At 28.6% G+C, this 19,235-nt stretch overlaps 1 protein-coding gene across 1 annotated transcript in view; it reads right to left on the reverse strand.

The window, feature by feature from the left end:
* The window catches only part of Ctl2 (Choline transporter-like 2), a 51,798-nt gene extending 42,140 nt beyond the window's left edge, over positions 1–9,658 (reverse strand). The window contains exon 1 of the mRNA XM_089225463.1: positions 9,367–9,658. The gene's annotated coding sequence lies outside the window, so the exon portion shown is untranslated. The remainder of the gene's footprint in view (positions 1–9,366) is intronic.
* Between the last annotated feature and the right edge of the window lie 9,577 nt (positions 9,659–19,235).

The following is a 19,235-nucleotide window of genomic DNA, read 5'->3' on the forward strand; positions in this document are numbered from 1 at the left end:
TGCAAAATTCCAAAAATCCAATTTTGAATAACTACATTATTGAAAAAAATAGGAAGTGAGGGTCACTATGTTTACATAACGATGATTTGATTAGGTATATTTATTTTGAGTATTAATGATACCAGATTACGTACATTGTCGTACATTATGAACCGTTGATGATTAATAATCGTGTAAAAAACTACCGATTGTCAAATGCGACACGTGCAATATTATAATATATAATATTATATATACATATATATATTTTTTTTTTTTTTTTGTAAAGCTGTGCATGTATTACACTATACCGCATTAGAAAGTAAAACAAATTTCTGATGCGATCTATTGTGTTTGAAACATATATTACATTTTTAATCTACATAGATACACCATGTGTGTCGACTTGGCGTATAATAGAATGTATGTAAAACATTAATCATATCATATGAATCGTAATACCGTTTTATTTATTATATGGTGACAATTCAGTTGTTCGATTTGACCGGTTTGTTTGATGCAGTTTTACACACACGCGTATGGTAAGTAGGTATATCTAAACTATTATTTTAAATCCTATACAATATATAATATAGAAGTGATACATTTTCTCGAAACGATAACGATAAAAAAAATATTTATCAATGCAAACGCGAAATTCTGCGGATCGTCTTCTATTTGTTTGTTAAAAACAAAACAAAAAAATGTACGATATAATTATGATATATTATACTATATTATTTCCGCTCGTTTATCTATATTGTACATAGATATATTATTGTAAAAATTTCAACACACGTGTCACTTGCCCCGAAGGGTATTAACATGAAAAGAACACATTAAGGGAGCGCGTATGAAACATTCGTATACATATTATAAGAAAGGGGAAAAAATCAATGTTCCAGCGACCCTCCAGCGAGTCCCTTATTATTAGTAGGCCTAGGTAGTTTTGTTGTGTGCACCTTATATATATATAAAGCTACACCTGCATGTCCGCAAGTCTATATATTTATATATATGAGTGTGTGTGTGTGCAGTTGATTTTGGTTAAAATATTCATACGATGAGCTTAGTCTTTAACTATATTTTTAGAAAAAAAACGTTTCCGAATTTCTCCTCGCCACAACATAACCACACTACCATATTTCTATCGCCACAAATACGCACGCACTGTTATAAACGACTGCGGCAATTTACAATAGTAAAATATAGGCCGAAAGTCGTCGCGATTGCAAAGTCGTTGCATGTCCGAGGGACCCTCCATATAAAATAATATAATAATAAGTCCCTCTACGCAAAACACATCGCACACGCACACGAACTCGCGCTAGGTAAAGTTTTCAGGCCTAAAGGGGTAACCCGACTAGAAAATAATATACGGAAGCACGAAACCTGCAGCAGCAGAGGACTTCGTCCCTCGCATATCATATTATATATAGAAGTACGTAAAATAACACGCATAAGTGTTCTCTATATGACTGTACTATACCTGCAGACCATACTAACAAGCCACAATAACAACAATAATACACCAATCGATATTTTTTGCTGTGTGCAGCAATTAATTAAGCGACAATTTTTTTCTGGATGAATCAAATTTTTAAGTTGAATGACTGACGATCCTAAATTGATTTATAAAAAGGTTGAGCTTATCTTATTTATATACCAACAATAATTATAATACTATAATATTACATTTTCTTGTTTTTTTTTTCGGCCCAAAAAAGAAATATATTATTTATTTTATAATTATTACATTTTAATCAATATGATAAAATATTTCGAATCATACATATTAGACGATGTAGAGAATTTTAACGCACTCGAGTAGACGGTCTCTACCATCCATATAACAATAATAATATGGTGATATTATAATGGGCGATACCCGTTTGCGTACATGGTACATTTAACCTTTTTTGTGACTCGTTTGCGTACACTCGATTGCGCCGCACACGAATTTTTAATACCCGTGATAAATGACCCAAAACGTAGGACTCGTTTGCGTATATAAACTATAGCAAAAGTCTACTAAAACTCTTAACAAAAATAAGGTTTAAGATTGTTTTCAAACATTTTCTTTACATCTAAACAACAGATCACTTGATTTTAAAACACGAAACTCACTATACTTATAGTTTTAAATATTAAAACAACGTTTTCCTCTGCGCGTTTCAAAAACATTTGATATTTGAATATCCATGGTACTACATGAATTAAAATGACTATGCTATATCGATAGCATCACACATTCGACTAAATAATAGGCATATAGTAACATACAGCGGTCGTCAATAACGCACACATTTATCTAAAATCACATTATCGTTTAGAACCGCACATTATAATAAAGTTAATCAATTACGTGTATTTTATCGAAATTTGCTCTACTCGTTAGGTTAGGTTAGGTTAGGTTTTTCAATGTACGCAAACGACTAGTCAGTTTACAGGTAAAAAATTGTGTACTGTGCGCAAACGAGTATCATCGATTATAATAATATGTATACTGTATAATGTATAGCCGGTACCTGCCATCACCAAGTGTTAAACACTACAGCAGTTCAACACTTCACGTCTGCACGTGTATCAATATAATATCATACATATACCTATATTATATACTCCTAAGAAGAGTCACGAAAACCCCACCGATATACATAACATTATATATCTATATACAATCGTTAGTATTACAAATATACTATTTTATTTCGATGACAATAAAAATATGTAGTTTTCGAAAAGTTAAAACACTCGAAACTGAAAAATATAAATCTAAAAATGTATAGGTATTAGGTACTCTTACGAACAATGCACATTGGAAATGTGTAATATTGATATTGTATATTATGTCATGTTAATATACCTACAACTATTTTAGATAAAAAAATTAAATACCTATAAATAATTTCAAACGTATTTGGTTACAACTACAAAATATAACATATTTCAATATTTGATAATACATAATATTATAATTTATAGTTAGATATCTATAGTATAGGTCCTATACTTTTGTAAATATATGCTGTATACACTTCTACATGCACTCTTTAATTTCTAATCGATGTGTGTTACAACTTCACAAGTTAAATATATACAGACTATATTAGGGAAAAGCGTACTATATAGTTATCTTTTAAATATAATTAATTATTAACATTAAAATTGTAATTTTGTTTCATTTAAATATTATTTTATTTGTTAACCTACCATGATTGTTCTATTGTGCTTGTTAAACACCGGTAAATGTCCGCATTTTGTGTTAGTATTTTATAAAACAGTGAAAATTTATGATTAACACTGGTATTTTATGGTGTAGGTACTTTTGTCAACATTCATCAGTGACTGACAACATTCCCTATGCTATGTCCCATCTGAACATAATATATTAATATGCATTATATTAATCATATTATACTTGACAATTAAAAGTAATATATAATAATACTGTGATGCACTGCCTGTATAGTCGTTTATAATAGTCATCGCGATTGCAGTGAGCGAGCAATTCACCATTGCCAGCGCTTAAAAATAACTTTTATACATATTGTTTCATTTTGTATTATAATAAAATCTTTTAAAAAAATATCCGCTTATAAATTCATTTCAAAAAATTTCTTTATCACACGCATTATTGAACAGCGATGAAATAATCAATTTACATCTATAAAACCATAACGCAACGACGGTTTTAATAAAATGTAGCTAATTACTAAACACTGATATACACTTATATTCAGTGACGTGCCAAAGGAAAGGTTAAGGGTTATACCCTCTTAATGCATGAGGACTAATAGTAATGTACAAACAATTCAGCCTCAGCATGCAGTGACATCGCTTGGAAAAAAGGGGGGGGGATGTATACCCTCACCTCATAGTCCGATAAATACATTTTTTTGTGTATTTTTGTATCATCATAATATTAATTTAAATGTATAATTAATTATAACAACCTCCCCCCCCCAATGCAAATTCTCGGGCACATCGCTACACTTATTTTAGGCTTATTGATGTATCATAATGTCATCAGGTGGTGAACAGTTTGTTTTTCGTTTCAGCGAGATCATACGTGCATGATAATTTCTAGGATTTAAACATAACGCAGTAGAAAACCAATTTGACTACAAACGAATGATGATTTATATTATATTAGTATAGTATTATAAATATCATAACAACTTTTCGCGTGTTCTGAAATGTAGCGGTGATGATGCGTGGTTACGGCGGAGTTTATAAATAAAGCGCTCAAGATATTTACTGCGGTTGCATTCGCATGTATAACTCACGGGAAGACGAACGAGTTGTATTCCATACAATTATAATTAGCTTATATAACCAAAATGATTTTATAACAATACACGACGATATTGGGTTCATCGCCGCAGATTTTTCATCGTTGTGCACCGATATTTCCGTTGACAAACTATACGATGAATGGTACCTACATAATTTCTTTATTATCATATTATACTGGCGGAATGGTCTCAATACCCTGTCTCTATGTCAACATATCGACAGATCATCGTAATAATAATATTATACCTACAATTCGTTCGGATAGGTCACGCAATGACGATACGCTCCGATTGTAAGCCACATAATTTTTATACACGAACACAAGAGCACATTGACCGCGCACGTTGTATTGTTATTGTTGTATACAGCGTACACATATTATGCTTGTATACGCTTTTAAATGGAATATTACTGATGAGGATATTGACATTCACGAGTTATACTCTACGCATAGTTTACGTACCGGCTCGCTATTTGTATATAAACTACTGATTTCCATAAAAAAAAAAATACAGTCTGAAACTCTGAACCCCAGCACTGCTGCAGTTGTATAATAGAGTATGTGTATAAGCCGTGTACGCGCGTATGGAAGAGGAGACGGAAGTTCGTATCGTTTGTTTTTCAAATATATGTATTTTGTAAAGATAGTGCTGGAAAAAATGCACTTGTATAGTTTATATACAGTGTGTAACAGAAGTGACTGACAAATAAAATTAACAAAATATGTGATAACTTTGGTTTAGCCAACATTATTAACTTTTAAAAAAGGTATATTAATTATAACAAAATATTTATTACATAATATAATAGATAGATCAATAGAATTCGACAATTCTATTATAGTATCTACATCATCACACAACACATTCTAATCGTCAGTAAATAGTAATATTGTAAATATTATATATTTGCATATACTTAATATGTAAGCGATTAGTATTGCAGTAGTTATATACATTGGGAATCACGTAATATATTATTATAATTAATATAATGATATTATTAGGAATTATTATGATAGGAGAGAAAAACCTATTATTCGATAAACATGGCAGGTTTGTCATTATGTTTGTAAGTGATTATTATTAGTAAATAATCATTTTCTCTATGAATTAACATTATGGTTTTAACAACATTGTTTGTACCAACATCAGTAACAGTAAGTATATTACATTTTTTAAATGACAGTATACATTTTTAATTTCTCATTTCGGTTTAATAAAAATGTAATATTGAACCATTAGTTAATTTGTTATAACTTGTAATAAGCATCTTAATTTATTCAAACGAGGTACAATGTAAAAATAGTACACCCATTCCACGTGTTGAATATTGATCATAACTTTTTATCAAAACTTTCAAAAATGCCTTCAGAATTATTTAAAAATAAATAAAAATTTACTCAGAAATGTATTGTTTACTAACAAAAAAAAAATCAACTTTTATAATTACCTATACCAACGATAATATCCAAAATGATTAAATGAATATTAATTGCTGATACCGGATTCGGTATTTTAAAATGTTTAAAAGTACTCGTTATAATGTACTATGTATATACGTTTGTATCATTATTCATTCATTAAATACATGGTTCGTCATTATTAATACTCGGTATTGATTTACAAATCGTTTCAAGATATTTTATTCTAAACGATTTCTATAAACGACATGATTATATAGAGTTAAATAGACTTAATATTGTATGACATTGTGTTGAAAGCAAGTGCCGTAGAACGATAAAAATACCTACAACACATATTAGAGTTCTTACACGCTTCGTAAATCATTATAATTCCTCAAAAATTGTGTTTGTATTGTAAAAAGCAAATCAAAATTGGAAAAATAAATTAGCTAAAAGAGACAATGAATTTTGCGAGAAGAAAAAACTATCAACACATTTAAACCGAACAAGACAGAAAAACATTTGAAAAAAATTATTGTTAGAGCTCACGTAGTAAGTTGGCAAATGTTGGCATATTCATAGAAAAAAACTAATCAAGTACGGTAATATTATTTTTTCATTAAACTGTATTACACTGTTTTCGTGATCAAAAATCAAATCAGTGAAAATACAAACATGCGATTTTTTCGTAGTGTTAAATATAATTTGACGTTTCAGAAAAGTCACTTATTAGTTATTACTTTATTAGTGTTATTACCAATATACTAAAACTCAATATCATAAATTCATATACTAATATTTCTGTAACACTACTACACTAGGTGTATAATAATATATTATATACATATGTATATATAATAGATCGATGTAAATCTTAATCATAAAGCTATAATAAATCATTTATGTACACCGAATAAGCCACACACGGACGTATCAAGTATGATACAACATGCGTTCGTGCCTGATACTCTAATGCAGCAGCATATAATGTATTTTGGGGATCGTCCAATTATACGCTTTTTGTATTATATTATTATTATTATTGTTATGACCTGAGAGTTCGTTTCGACCCATTTGGCCGAGTCTTTGAGCAGCCAATATCATCTGCAGCGAAGTGTACGTCAAATAATAATTAAGAGTAATTACGACGGTTATTACTTCATAGAACGCGTTTGTATAAGTCCCGTAACAGTTTTCCTTAATCCGGTGAAAAAAAATTGTCGGATGCTTGAATCTATAAATTTGATCAACATGCGTTATCGGTTTTAGTTTTTAATCTGTTGTTCGTCATTAGTTATACATTTTTTTCTACATATAATATTTTATAGAATACTAAAATGCAGTGTGTTTTTTTATAACATGAATCAGTTAGTTTTGGTGAACTCTTACGTTTGTCAAAACCTTCCAAACAAATATTTCAAACACTAACAATTTTTTTAAATGGTAATTCGTTTGTATATTTTTAATAATAATCTTTAATATACTTTTAATTTCATAATCATACAGCAGATGATTGCTTGCTGTTAAAAGTATTAATTTACTCAATATGTCAAGTATTGAAGAATATATACGTATGAGCAGTATACGAGTAGGTTTCTATTATATAATAAAAACATCATTGTAAGTTAATATGAATGATATGAACTAAATATTGTGTGTATTTGTTGTAAACTTTAAACCCTAATTTCAAATTTACGCTTGATATTTAATTAGCCATACATAAATGTTTGCATGTATAAAAAAAATATTCCTTCAATATCTGATATTTTAAAATTAAAGTTAAATACTTTGTACAGCTTTTGAAATTAAAATAACAGGTTATCATAAAATAATTGAAAACCTTAACATCACTATTATAAAAAAAAATGTAGGAGATAAGATTTCTTTTCGTAAAAAAATTTTAGCATCTTGTCACTTAATTAACTATACAAAATCATTTTTTTTTAGTAAATAAAAATGGATAAAAAAGGAGACTAAAATCATAAAAACGTCGGAAACGTTAAAAAATAATAATCATGTTAAGTGTACGTATAATAATGTACCCATATAAGCTGTTTAAAAATATTATAAAATGGTAAAGGGACAAAAAAACAAACAGCTTTATTGATAGACATGGCGTGAGATGAAAAGAGTGAAACGAAATGGGTAAAATAACTACCACGATCTCAGGTGGTAAAGAACAAGACATTTTTAAAACGAATTTTTGACAGCTAAAATAGCCGGGTCGATAATAAAAATGTCGAACCTGTAGTATAGTATTTATTACATTCACAAAAAGTACACTAATGTTTACGCAGTTAATAGCATCCGAAAAAAATTATCAATAATATGATAACATTAACAACATATTATACTCACTATACGGCTAAGTACCTACTTAACGTCTTAAACGCAGAAACATCTCATTGCGGCCGGCCAGACATGTTATAGACACGCCACGCACCGATACACAGCTCACTCTCAAAATGAAATGTGTATGTTGCAAGCCCTAAAGGCAACGAACAACGATCCCCAACAAAATATTAATAATTTTAAAATGTTTTTAAATCCTGTTTCTTCGATCTTTGTAAGCTACAATCGCAGTATACAAACGCGTTATCATAATTGCATTTAATTTATTCAATAATACTAAAGTTTAGAATTTTCATACCGATAAACCGTGAATCAGTGTAACGGGTTTGCCGTTCTCCTGGACAAGATTTTTTATCATCAATAGATAAATTTCTATTTACAAAAGTTTTCAGTGTTCCCTGTCACTACGTTTACACACACACATAATACCACAACAATAAATTTTAATAAAATAATTTAACGGTAGGAATAATATACATGGTATATAAACTAAGAACTGTATGAAAATTATACAGTGGTTGTATGAATGTATAACATTCTGTATGTAGTTATTATGTTAAACATACAAATTAAAAAACATAAAATATTACTATAACATATTATTAATATAATATAATATATATTATTAGGTAGGTATAAAATTTAGTTAAAATAAAAGCAATAATGATATGGCATTAACTAGATAAAACATTTGACAAACCATACAATATAATAGTAGGTAGCTATGATTAAGACGTATACTATGATAAATTCTCAGTACATTTGAATTTCTTGCAGATATAAGAAAATACGAGTATTTTGCAGGAGTATAATATAATACTTATAATATAATACTTAGAATATTTATTTATTTTTAAAACTAATTGAGTGTATACTAAATGTAAGCTCCCGAGAAGTTCGTGACAATCAGTAATATCGTTTGGCAATTAAAATTTCAATTTTAAATAATATTTTTTTTTTAAACATTTTCATAATTTTTAGTAAGTTTCCAGTATTATTATAACCAGTAAGATAACAGACAATTTTTCGATCTGATATTATTTTAAGGTTAATATCTTAAAGTTATTTTTAAATGTAATTAAATTTTGATTTTGGAGGATATTATTTGTATGTCAAATTAAAGATAAACCTCAATGAGTTCGAACTAATAAGAAGTATAACATTTTAAAATCTGCATTTTTGTTAAAATCTCTACATTATATGCGTTTTAATAGTACTACTTTCACGTAGGTGCGTTTTATTTCTAATACAATCAATATTACCTTATAGAACTTTTTTTATCGAAATAATTATACCACAGCATATAAAATTATATAAATCAAAGTAATTACCTCAAATCGGTCGGTGTGACGATCGCGGTCGGGCTTAAGCCTACTCAAGCGCGTAGCTGGGATGGACCGAATACGGGGGGACAAAACAATTTTGTCTGAAAATTTGAGATTCGCAGTGTGAACACAAAGTCCAGTAGTTCGTCGACCTGATCGACCGCTGCAAGTTTTACAATTCGATGTCTTAGAGCTATATTCAAATATAACGATAATAATTATTATCAATTATTGTTTGTCGTTTAGTATTAACATAAACGTACACGCGCGCGTCCGAACGACCGACTGACACGGTCGCACGCGGCCCGCAACAGTATACAAGCGCACGCACACACACGAGGACGTACGCACTAACGCGGTTAGTGGTTGCAGTGGTAGTGGTAATGGTGGTAGGCGGCGGTGGCGGTGGTAGAGGTGGTGGCATGACGGATGACAAAGAGACAAAGACTGGGCGACGATGATGACGCTTAGCCGATATAGTTTTGTAAGCCGGTTCGCGAGCATGACTCCCATCGCGGTGACAACCGGACCGGCCGATTTATTGTCTCGAAAAAACTAGACATTTAAAACTTATAAACAACAGATAACTGTATCCATATACACGTATACAGTTTAACAGAAATAGCCAACAAAAGTAATTTATTTTAATATTGGTAACTACAAAGGTGGACAAGCTAATGAAAATGTTTACTTCAAGTTGAGTGAACACGATAACATGATCAAATCATAAGTTAATCGTCAACAGATTATAAATAATTTACTAAGTTTTAAGTTAGGTAGTATGGAAAAAAATAAATATTAATTAAACCTATTATCTAATCTACTTATTAATATTATTGCGTGTTCTACTGTATTAGTGTGACTATTGTCTTAGATTATTTTTATTTAAGCTCTGTATATACAATTAGATAACTTATGCAATTAATTTATAAATCCAGAAACCAAAAACATGAAAAATATTTTTAATTTTAATTTTTAATTGATGATTATTTTTAAAGCAACTAAAAATAGTTAAGTTAGTTCAATATTCATTTAAATAAGAAAAGTTTTAAAGTTAATTAGGAATTACATTTTTAACTATTTAGTACATATAGGTAATGTAATAATTTTTATTAAATATGTTTATTTTTTTTATAAACACAATATTTAATTATATATATGTACCTATTGGCTACTTAAATATAGTACTACATAGTAACTATTATATTAAAATGTTTGCCAGCTTATTACACTGTATATTCATTTCTCTATATATCTTGATACGCCTTAGTGTGTCTTTATAAAAATAATTACTTTGTGAAACATAAATCGAAGCATAGGCGCCAAGTACATGGGTGCTCGGGTGCTCGAGCACCCATTGAAAATATTCATTGGGTGCGGAGCACCCAATATAATTAAAATAGGTAAACCGTTATCACCACGTTCATTGTATGATATCAGTGGCTACAAAGAAAAACCACAGGATATAAAAATCTATTTCATCTATAATTCTGTGGCAAAACCTCGGAAGTCAAAATTAGAAAAAAAAAATTGGGGGTGGGTACAACCCATTACTCCCTCCCCGCCAATGCTTGCGCCACTGTTGTTTTACATTGGTAAGAGCACCCAATAGCTTTTTGAAAACCTGGCGCCTATGAATCGAAGTTATTCATACGTATTTTTCAGCTGTGGCAAATAATAATTTCAATAACATGGTGGAAAATTGTGACAATACTGTATTGCTCTTGATCGCAGTATATATTTAAAAAAACAATGTTATCAAATAATTCTCAAAACATAATCCAAATGAGACTATACATTCGTATATGACGAGAACTAACTATACATATATATATCAGTGAATAAGCGAAATGTCATAATTTATTTTTCATTTGGAGGAATAAAGAACTTCTATGCACCTCTGTCACTAGTAAACGTATTTTCAAATGTAGACTTATATAGTTATATTATTATTCCCGTTTTACGAACAAAAGCGAAACGCTCTACTGCAACTGCAGTATGCATGCACCTCTGCACTGGTGTAAATGCATATTTTACCGATGCGTCGTTATATAACTGCGTAAAACCTACGTGTTTGCATTGTTTATAACTTAGATATAATATAATATCCGTGTATTTTTTATGTTACTGAACTCGCAAATTTCGACAATATTATTTTGATACAATTATATACAACTTGATGGTGATGTCCGTTGCAGTGGCCAGTTTCTAAATAATATCGTAAACGAATGCACAATGCACCAGCACATTTTCTTAAGATTTCAAAATTAAAAATATTAAGCTCATTTAAGACGTATGTCGTGTATACATAGGTAAAAAATGTTCCATACATTTTTTTTATTATGCAATAATGTGTAAAAACATATAAATTTATCGCACATTTATGCTATAATAATATGGTTATTTAAATTAATTTTGAATTTTGAGTTTTTGACCATTTGAACTTGTTTAGTATTCCATAAGCTTATATCTTAACTTCTACTATAAATAGATTTATTTCCTGTGAACAGTATTTCTTACAATATTTAGACATTTAATCTCTTTAATTTGTGATATTAACTATTTATAAATCAAAAATATGAAAGAACACATTTAAATTGAAATATCTCATAATTGTTTTTTATCGTATACAATGATTTATCAATAAATTCAAATATTCAAATCTATCATAATATGATGCATAACAATTTCTACAACACCTATTAAGTAGCTGTGACTTTTTTACTGAAAAATTCTATCTTTGATCTATTGTAACTGAATTAATATTATTATTTATTATTATTAGATATTAAATATTTATAATATAATATGTTATTTATAATAAAAGAAAAACGTCTGCCCTAATAATATAAATATAAATATGTAATACTTGATACTTATAAAGTTATAAATACAAGTCATATCACATGATAATAAATTATGTGAAAAACAATAGCTGTAATAATATTCAATAAATATTTTTTCATTCAAAAAATAACAAATTTTGTTTTTAGTTTTGAAAAATTCCCTAATACTATACTCGTATACCAGTTTAAACTTTAAACTATCCTTATAATATTAAACTTACCTTTATGAAATTCTAAACATTTTCTTTGTATCATTATTTACTCACAATATGAAAGCATCATTTAATATAATTTTATATGTTACTCGTAAATGTTATAACTTATAATTAATTGAAATAATATATTAGCGCTACACCGCCTACACTGAATAAAATAAAATTTTAATTAATTCCACTTTTAAGTGACTAATGATTATGTGAAAATCATTAATTAGATAAATTAATAATATACACATTATATACATTGATCGTAAAAAATAATATAATAAAATATTATTTGCGTACCTTACTCGCATATTTCGAGGCTCATTTGACTATGGTGAACTACACTTCTGCAATCTCTAATTGTATCCATCTGCAACTGAAATATCCCCTTGCGTTTAACGGTAGCTAGAAGATGATCGACTGTCTGTTTCGACTCTACTGAGCTTATAATATATATCAAATTACTTGTAGAAATTATTTTGCGAAGGGAAAACAGATGATAAAAGTAAAAATTCAGATGTCATCACGCTTCCATTGGTAATCGTCCTTCTCATAGAATTAATACTTAAAAAAAATACATGAATAAATATACCTATTCATTCATTATAGCACAAAAATAAATTATATAATGAAGCTCGTTTATGGAAAACATTCCGGTTTTTATAAAATGTACTTTTGTGATAAATAAAAATATTTTATGTATCAACGAGCAGAGCCCCAACACCCCAAGTGATTGTTGGACCTGAAGTGCAAGGGCCCGATTCTTTTAGGCGACCCGTTGAAATAAATTTGTAATTTTTGAAGTTTTGAAGTTTTGATAGGAATAATAGATACTTATTTTATATTAAATAATGTTTTTAGGGCCCGAAAAAACATTAAGTGTTACAAACACCCAAAATTGAATGCATGGAACCTACATTATTATTACTACAGTAATTATTCATTATTATTATTTTTTTAGTTATAATTCTTTATTATAACTTACGATATTTCGGTATTTTCGTAATTAAATGTTTCAATATGTTTAATATAATAATAGAGTTATTTATAATATTTAATACGGTTTTTTGTAAATCATGTATAATTTCTTTAAGTCTCATATTAAATTAATTATAGCATCTTACCCCTTGTGTAGTTTTTAGTTATTTAACTATTTATTTTTCAGAATAATAACCCCGTAAAAATGGGTTATGAAAATAATATAGAGATTATGGAAGTTAGAAAATTTAATAAATTAATATTAATCTAACAATATTTTATATTTAAAAAAAATAGTCCATGTATAATTATCAAATATTAGATCCAATTGTATTGCGTATATTTTATATTTTTGTAAAATCATTTTAAAGGACATTATCCTTAGTATAAATGTTTTAATATCTGAGAAATAAATAATTTGAAACTTATTCCATCACAAGTAGTACAATAAATTTCAATAGTTTGAAAATATGCCTTTCGAGTTAATTGAAAAATCATTAACCGGAATTCGTTAAATTCGATATTAAATGAAAAATACGGGCGAGTTTTCTTGGAGAATCACTCATTCGCTCTGTACAATAACACATACTAATATGAAGACTGTACACCGCACAAGTCAACATTTTGTGTGTATATATTATTCACCACGAATCGGAAATTGTAATAATAGTTGTGCAATCAGCTAATATACTATATAGTACCTACTGACAAAGCAATTATTCCTCGTTATTGATATAGGTTTGTATGATGTAGTCATGTCCTTAAACGGAAATTGAAAATCGGCTGAAAGAAGCCCACAACAGTTTAAGTCAATTTCGAGACTAATTACTGATAATTATAACAATAACGTAAGTGCAGCAGTCGTCCATAGCGTGGGTTGAACTTATATCCCGGCAATATACATATGCCTACAACTTACATATGACACACATTGCATTATTTATTATGACCAATTCATGTCAATTATTACCACGTTAATTACTGTCAATTTTCGACGAAAGTCGTCACCGTATTCGCCCGAGAGAGATATCGGGTAATTATATTATTTACAAACAATAATATTTTAGTCATTGTCGCGTACAGTAGCGTAATATAGCTTCTACAGTTAGTCAAATCTAGTTATTATTCTACCACGGTGAGTATAAAACACGAGCACGGAAAGCAATTTATTTTGATCACTCAACTAGCGATTTGTACATAAAAAAAAACTTAATTTTAGAATAAAATTATAAAAATGTTTATTTTACCGCTCTATGCATGATGGTGACAAACAAATACATACGATATTCCTATTGTAATAACAATTATATTATTATTAGTAATGAGAAAAAAAAATTGATAATTCGACTTCGATATCATGACAAATTTTGAATATCGATACACAAAATTATGTCGTGGCCCATCACAAATTATTATAATATATCAACCACAAGATTACGATCACACGGCGTTTTGGTTAGGCTATTTCGCTACACCCCGTTATGTAGTCAATTTTACTGGTATTTTACAAGTTTAGTTAGTTGATACAGTTAAATAGTGTTGTAATTAGAGTTCACAAGACAGTGTAAAATATAATTAATGTGTTAGTAATGAGTTTTTAAGTGCTAAAATTATCATAGTTTAGGATCGTGTAAAAAAAATCAAAACTTTCAATCAAATATGCTTCCTGTATCCTGTGGTAGAGATAATGATCATTTGTGCGTTCACAGTCAGTTACTGAAGATGATGTGATTTTCAAAAAATCATGAAAGTCCAGAAAACAACTATGACCAAAACAAAAACTCATTAAATACTAATATCTACTTCTATACAAATGTTAAACTATTAAAAAACAAATGAACTTATTTTCACAAATTCACGATAAACTACCTTCCAAATTTCAACATCTAATAACCTTTCCTCTAACATTCTTATACCATTTCTGTGTACTTCTCTAGATTAACAAGGTTTTAATCAAAAATCCCTCGCCACTCCAAAAAAAAAAATTACTCATAACTATAATGTTCAATTATTGTAATCAAATTTACTTATTGTTCTAAATTAATTAATTTTAAAAATCGCCATTCGTTTCAGATTATAGATGCCGTGCGAGCGATGGGTAGTGCATACCTAAAACTATTATAATAATACGAGTATTATGTTATATTATACTGTAGTTTATTCTCACTATCGATTTTATTATCTACATAATGTTTTATGTTATTTAATAATTATATGTATATTCAATTTCATTTAATTGTTGACTTTTGAAAAAAAAAATCATAAACATTTTAATATTATTTTCATTGTAGCCTCAGAAAGTCAAAACAACAATTATAATTACTTCACAAACTTTTTATTGTTACACGTGCAATGTGGTACGCAGGTACGAGTTAATATTATTTTAATATCATAAATACCTAATTCTTTTATATCAGGTGATTTATTTAACGTAGACACTCATTATCTAAAAAAGTACTAAAGTTTTCGGAAAAAATGTTACGTGGTTTCGACTCGTTGTAAGACAACGTATTATATTTGTATCATAATTTTTTTATTTTTTTACCTTTTTGAATGACAACATACAATTTTTATTTCGTCTTTGAAATAAATATAGTTTTTAAATTATAGAAACAAGCAAGCATGTTAAACTAAACAATTTTTTCTATTGGTAACCGCTCGTTGATACCAATCTCGTGTCTGTACACAGTTCGGATAGTGTTATGATTTATGTTCAGTAATCAAATTGTTTTAAGTTCACTTTATTATTACTACTATTAGCCCGTTTAAATAAACATATAACCCTATACCTAATAACACTGAGATTGAAGACGTTTATGATTTTCGTGGTATTTTGTATACGACTGTGACGTATTGTACCGTTGGTTTATAATTTCCTTCAATATCACAGACAGGCAAAGATTTAGAAACTTGAAATATTGGGAGGTGAAGGAGGCTAAATTTTTTTCTGAAAAGTACAATATTATACTTTTAGTACTTACACAACAGATAAGATGAAATGTATAAGACGTATGAAAACTATAAATTATATAAATAATAACTATATATTATATGTATATCATTTCTAAATCAAGTACTAAATAATTAAGTACACTCAAAAAAAAAAAAAAAACGAGCGAGTGTCATTAATGGGTGGCTGCTCTCATCAAACGTAACATGTAGTATATAGTTTATTGTAAACTGTTTTTATATTAATATTAATTGTTTTGATACCTTATATATATTCTGTCTCACATTTACTTATTGTGCCTAAGGTATAGATTGTAAATTTATTTTATAAATAAAAAAAAAAAAAAAAAAAAAAAAAAAATATATCATTTCTAAAGGAGAGACTAAAACCCTTTAGCCTCCACGCTGATTTTATACTGAACATCCGAAGCAGAATATTTTTATGAACACATCAAATAGGCAATGATGTGTGCATCAATAACTTAAGCAGTAAAGATTTTTTATACTTAATACTTTTCTCAAGTCTTCACAAAATTCTTTGTGCACGATACAATACAACTTGGCTTGTTTAAATTGTATATAAGTTGATTAATAAAATAAACAAGTGCGTTGTTCCATGTTTATTGTTTAATGATGCTGACATATTAGAACAAACCACAACAATTTCAAAAAAGTATTCACTTCCACTTTTAGAATAATAAACTTAATTTGTGGATTGTCATTAAAAATATACTAAAATGAAAAACCTAAACAACCACAAAAACATTTTAACAAAGAACTTCTTTTTTAAATTTTAACTATAGTTTATGAATACTATGAAATTCCATCACTGGATGGATTCTTCTTTATAGCCCACAGTCCAATTACTACCGTAAAATAGTTCATATTTCTGGTAAAAAAACATAATATTTACAGATTTAATATTAGATATTTAAAATACAAAAAATGTATAAAAACACAAAACTCGAGACTGACGTGAGCAATATTTAATAAACACACCGTAAAAGTGGCCCCATCTGTCGTCCACTTTTGCAGTTCTCATATTTCTATTTGCAGTAAACTAATGTTAACATGGAAACGAAATGTTAAAATAATACCGTAATGATTTCCTAATTAGAAATGGGTGAATTCGGATTTTAAAACCCCGGACTATCCGGATATCCGGTTTAATTTTGCCGTGGTATGATCCATTTCTATATTCTAATAAATTTATAATGTTTTAATTATATATTTTATTCCCGACGCAATTGGACTGCTACATATGACACTTGTGCTATGTCACATCAAAAAACCAAATTCATAAATCCAGATTTTAATACCCGGATATTCAGAAAATTTGAATATTTAAATTACGTACCCACCACTAGTTCAAGTCTTAAAACAAACTTAAAACTCGTCTGATAATGCATAGGAAGGTACATAGGAAACAATAACATTAATTAACATAACCTTTCATCAATAATGTATATGTGACAAAACAGGAGGGGCTCAATATATATCAGCATATAATATTGATGATGTATTTATAATATTATATAAATGTATGTATAATATAAAGCCATATAAGTATATGGTATACCTATATTGTATATATTATGTCAATATAATATAATTTAGAGCTGGAATTTTAATGCCCGAAAAATCTTAAAAAATGACCTCAAAAAAATAATTCAAAAATGCACTTTAAAAATGCAATTTGATCATTAAATTTAAACCTTGGATAGTAATGTATTTTTTTACGTATGTATATAGTGAAATAAAATTAATAACACATAACAAGTATATAACGGCAATAATTTGAGCGGAAAGGCCTAGCTATAATAAAATTGTTATCGACGATAACTTATCGTATAATACATAATTTTTTATTAATACCGTTGGCAGTTTGTCAAAAGTCTCTTATTAATCGCAAAAAAAAATGTCTGAACGCCATATCTCACTATGACAATTAAGATCACCAATTATAAATGTTATAAATGGTAAAGGTAGTGGTTTGATTATATTTTGTAAAATAATTTTAAGATTCTAAAGTTGCAAAAATTATTATTATTATTATATGATATTGTCAATGTCTTCAAAGAGTAGATCTGTCCGGTTTGGAATATAGATATTGCATAGTGTAATAATTGTTGTGTTATGGCTAAAAATGTTGCGGTAACTGCTTCCAAATTAGTTGTAAGAGGGATTTCCTAACTGGGAGTAGATGATTCAATGCAACTTCGCTAGATGCCCGAAGATAATCAGTGTGATTCTTATATAACACTTATAACCTTAAATGTGGGTTGTATGCTTTTCTGTGAAATTTCTGTATTATTTGAAAAAAATTCTTTCTGCGAGTTTGAGTACTTCATTGAGTTTGTGAATGTTTTCGAGTGAGCTGCTTTTTTTAGTTTTTTGGCTGAACTGAGTGTTGTACCGTTTGTTCTGTTTTAATCTATTAGTTTTGCTCTTATGGTTTTGGGCTGTTCGGAAATTCATATTAACCTGTTGTTCGATATGATGCGCCCTAGTTGTTGATGGTAACGAGCTACTTAGCGATGGAGGGAGTCTTTTTATTGGTTCGTTTATGATGACTATGATGTTATTAGATTTTATTGGTTTTGTGAGGTTTGCGTCACCGCCCGTTGTTTGGGGTATCATTTACATCTATTTCCGTTGAAATTAGTGGACCGATTAGGTCATTGGATATTATAATATGTTCCTCAACTTCTGTTGTTTGTCTACTATTATTATTATCATATGTATTTTTCAGATATTTTTGCAAAAGTTAGAGGTATGCCCAGCAGTTTGTTTCCATATGTAACAAGTGTGCCGTAGGTTAAATTGATTCTGAAATCGTTGTTACTTGTTATCATATATTATCTAATTATACTAGTGACCCGGGGACATTTGCAATATC

Source organism: Diuraphis noxia, unplaced genomic scaffold, assembly GCF_037042655.1.
Source record: "Diuraphis noxia isolate RWA-SAM2 unplaced genomic scaffold, SU_Dnox_SAM2 contig0004, whole genome shotgun sequence".
NCBI lineage: Eukaryota > Metazoa > Arthropoda > Insecta > Hemiptera > Aphididae > Diuraphis > Diuraphis noxia.